The sequence below is a fragment of the Phoxinus phoxinus genome (assembly GCF_949152265.1).
Source record: "Phoxinus phoxinus genome assembly, chromosome: 12".
NCBI classification, from domain to species: Eukaryota; Metazoa; Chordata; class Actinopteri; order Cypriniformes; family Leuciscidae; genus Phoxinus; species Phoxinus phoxinus.
This window is the reverse complement of record NC_136887.1, coordinates 33,106,286-33,111,285: the sequence shown is the minus strand read 5'-3', so window position 1 is coordinate 33,111,285 and position 5,000 is coordinate 33,106,286.

Here is a 5,000-nt window from a genome sequence, read left to right as displayed (position 1 = left end):
ATAGTTTTCCTTCGACATTACACAAATGAGCTTCAGGGGTCTGTGGTGATATTTTTATGTCCCATTCTAACATGATCCATTATAAGCCATGGGATGAGGTCGTGCTCGTCTCCACGGTAACATCCCCATCCCATTAGTGTCACCGCTCAACATATAACGGGTCATTCTATAATATTTGCTACGTGTGAAGATGGTGTCTTCAAGAAGCCATGGCTTGACACCTGCGACAGGTATTTTATCACTCTGTCAGGACGTCTGTGCCAGAAGATATATTGACACGGCTGGCTGTATAAATGACAGAATAACAAGCGAAGAGTCTCTAGGCGACGGTAACCATGGCATCTACAGCCTGAGCTCCAGGAAATCAAGCCGTTGTGTTTTAAGAGTAAAAAATACTTTTACACTCCTCTGCAGGGTTTGCACTTATACACTCCAGTGTTGTTCTCTCTCTCTCTCTCTCTCTCTCTCTCTCTCTCTCTCTCTCTCTCTCTCTCTCTCTCTCTCTCTCTCTCTCTCTCTCTCTCTCTCTCTCTCTCTCTCTCTCTCTATATATCAATTCAATTCAAAATTGATTTATTGGCATGACTGTACACAATACAATATTGCCAAAGCTTGGAATACGTATAATAATTATAAACACATCAAAATAATAACATATTATAACATACATTTTTATTTTAAATGTACAAATTAAATTAATTGTACAAATGAACAGTGTGACCAATTACATAGTGTGAACATTTCATACCACAGTGTTTTAACATATGCACACACATACAGATATTACTGAGGGTCACTGTGGTAAACAGTAGGGAAACACACTGAGGTCAGACACACACACACACACACACACACACACACTCTCTCTCTCTCTCTCTCTCTCTCTCTCTCTCTCTCTCTCTCTCTCTCTCTCTCTCTCTCTCTCTCTAAGGTACGAGAGGCTGTGCTGTGTCGTGAGTAAGTCATGGCTGAAGTGCGTAGTTCGCGTCGTGCCTGCAACCCCTTCAGTCGTGACTTATTCACTAAACCCTTGGTCAGAACCAAGCGGGTAATCCATCCGCCGGAAACTTGAAGCTTCCCCGGGCGCCGCCATTGATTAGCGGACCCTCACCTGCTGTTAGCATTGCAGCGAATAACTTTACATCTGAGGCGTTTAAAGACTCCATTTGTCCATTGTTTATTTCTAAAGAAACATGAAAATTTTCCATTACTTTGTATCTTACGTTATGGCCCCGTAGAAGCCGTTTTTGTAAAAATAGGCTAACGATTGCGTCATAACCACGCGACTCTGTCGCACAAGTCGAGAAATTACCGTATAGACCGGCAGAGAAGCTCACAGGCAATCGGGGGGACGTGGAGGCATACAGTCGGATAAAGTCAAGGGAGAAGCCCACAGAGAGTGATAAAGTTGCTCATGCTGCTGCTCATGGACAGCTAATGCTCACGCTCTCCGTCTCTGAGAGATTCGGAAGGGAATGATTCAGATTTCTCTCGGCACAGCCACTAGAAGACTGACAGCTGTCAGACAGGTTGCCAACGTCACATCTACGTCGTCAAGCTCAGTTTGAGCCTGCGCAGTTTGCCCAGCGATCAGGAAGTGAGTGCTTCTAATTGACTTCACTTTTCTCTATTGAAACGCTGTGTCCAGTTTATATACTGTCTATGGTCAGAGCCTGACTCCATCCACTGGCAATATTTAAAAAATGCTGGAAAAGTGGGCAGAGCCCAGTGGAGGGGGGGCGTGCACCTGAGACGGGTCTCTGTGGGCAAGGGCGTGGTTAGCTGGTACCCTCTTACATCACAGGGCCCCACAACTGCCAATAGGAAAATTCAACTGCAGTAGCCACTGTTCAACCTGAAGAGGGCAGCACTCAGACGTTTTTACACCATACACTCTAAAAAATGCTGGGTTGTTTCAACCCAATTTTGGGTCATATATGGACAAACCCAAACGTTGGGTTAAAAATGTAATTAAAAAATTTAACCCAACGGCTGGGATTGTCCATATTTGACCCAAAATTGGGTTGAAACAACCCAGCATTTTTTAGAGTGTATAGAGCTGGTAAGTCCCGCCCCTTCCGTAAAACCCCGCTGGACCTCAAAGTTAAAAAACCGTCAATGCAAGTGAATGGGAGAAAATAATTATTTTCTGGTCCCGTTTGAATTGTGCCATGAATGTGAACATATGTTGTCTGTGAATTTTTTATATAATCTTTCATGTTACAAGTTTGACAGTATATGGTATGATTCGTCGGCTAGCAGTTGTTGGAAAGACATAACGAGAAAGACTACATGTCGCCTATGTGACGTCACCCCATAAAGTTGACTTACCCGTGGTTTTCGCCAACCTCAACGATTTTGTCCTCTCCCTGAAAGAAGGCGGTGAAGTGCACCAAAGACAGCCATGTCTAGCGGGATCCGTGAGCTAGAGCCGTGAGCTAGTGGTGTTGACGTTTCAAACGCGTCGAAAGCAGCGAAGAGTTGTAGTCCACAAAGTGCTCTCACACAAAGTCTACCCGTATCAAACTTCTACCCGCTAAATTGTAGCATTCTTCACACGAAAGATTATATAAAAAATTCGCAGACAACATATGTTCACATTCATGGCACAATTCGAACGGGACCAGAAAATAATTATTTTCTCCCATTCACTTGCATTGACGGTTTTTCAACTTTGAGGTCCAGCGGGGTTTTACGGAGGGGGCGGGACTTACCAGCTCTATATTGTAGAAATAAAACACTTTATACACAAATGTCAAAAAAATTACTTGAATCAATGAACAGCATTAATAAAGTCCCAGTCTTAGAGATCATTAACTAAAAAAAGTTGTTTTAGGGTTTAGTTACCCTTTAACTGTTAAGTTAAAAGGACAAGATATGGCAGCGGACATTCAAACGGATTTATTATGAACATAGGACTGACCTAGGAAAATGCTATGTCTACTGTAAATGCAGATACACTTGCTTACTCGATCTCTCACAATACTCTACTATAGCATATCAATGAACAATATCAATGAGATCAAACATGTGTTTGCGTTGCTAAGAGTGGTTGCTAGGGGTGTTGTGTAGTGATACATAGAACCGTTGCCGTTGTGTGAAGCGGTCATTGCTTTATCGTGAATAAAACACAGCTATTGACCAATCAGAATCAAGGATTGGAACTAACCTTACTGTGAAGTTATACTAGTTAGACAGTTTTAGGTTATGATTTCGGTTTTGACTGTGACCGTTATGCTTTTGCCTCTATTTGGATGCCTTGTTGTTGCTTGCGTTTCACCGGTATGTATTGAATATAGCCTTCGAACGCATGCTGCAGCTTTTGCCTACTTCTATCGGACACTTTATTTGCTGCTTTATAAAAGTTTGATAAAATTTCATCAGGAAGAGCCGTCACAACATAAGCCATATTGATACCAAACCAGAGCCCAGATGAAGTTGACGGAGGTAGCAACAGTAACTAAGGGGGGCGGGGCTTAGCCAAAGGTGAATTGGATAGTGAAAAAGTTAAAACCTAAAATATATTTTTGTCTTTAATACATACAATGTTTTCTTTTTTAAATCTCCTGTTGACTCAAACTGGCGTGTTCAATGATGTCATTGTGGCGTTTGCTATCTGATGATGTAAAAATGGATGATTTTATCTGGAAGTGTAACACTGATCTTAAAGCGCTGGATCTTCCCTCGGGAAATGTGTGACGAGATCGTCCTCTGTGGCCGTCGCTGTGTTCACACACCGTGTGTGCTGTGAACCCTCAATGACAGTCACTAGAGCTAGACTTGAACATCTGCTGATACGCGACACACACACACACACACTTACAGACGCTCTCTGAAAGAGTCTCTTGATTTTAAAATTACTCAACAATGCTTCGTTCCACTCAATTTAACATTCGGATATTGCCTGGCAACTGTCCATTGACTGCCAAAAGTCTTGTGAAAACATTTACAAATATATACTCATAAAAGTTATACTCATAAAAGATATACTCATAAAAGTTATACTCATAAAATATATACTCATAAAAGTTATACTCATAAAATATATACTCATAAAAGAGTCTCTGGAGTGTATCTGAGGGTATCATTTTATTTATTTAAGTTCATATAAATGTATTAAGTTCTGATTAAAGTTAGTTAATACATTAAAACATTAATCAACAATGAATCTGTCAAGTTTAGGTAATAAAAATGCAATTGTTCATTTGTTAGTTCATGTCCATTAAATAATATTAGCAGACACAACTTTTGATTTTAATAATGTGTTACTTAGATGTTAATTTCAACATTTACTAAGGCATAATGGGATCTTATGCTTTCAAAGCTAATTTGCTATTGCTAGCCTCTCTGAAATTGCCTACCCTACCTTTAATGCACACTTTTTTTTAGCCAATTAGAATCGAGTACTCAGACAGACCATGGTATAACTAAGATTAATTATTGCTTTAGAAGTATTTTTCACTATAAGTTCTTATAGTAATTAGTTGTGGTAAAGTGTCACTATTTTTTTATGCTCATGTATTTAAATATGTTGCTATTTTTAAACGATTGAAAAATACAAAATCCTCTTGTGTAGTGCAAAGGATACTGAGAAATAGTAGATCAAATGCTGAAAGATGTGTTCAATATAGCGGGAACATTTTAATATAGCTGTATTGTGTTGTTTGCTCATGGTTTAGATGCACTGTAACTAAAGCGAGAGACTGCGCATCTGTCTATAGCCGAAAACCCCATAAAAAGCCGTGAGCGGACGGGACGATGGGGTCAAACGTCTCATAAAAGGCCAGTACATATTGAGCATGTCTGCAGTGTGAAGTGTTGTTCCTCACTTCCATATCGCTGTTCCCTCATAAACACACCTTCTGTTCTTCATCACTTTCATTCACATGAGGACAGTGTGTCTGTCTTTCAGAAGTCTTTGGGAAGTGCTTAAAGAAACTAATTAAAAAGCTGTCATCGTTTACTCGCGCTCAGTCAGTTTTGATTTCGTGTTGGCTTTG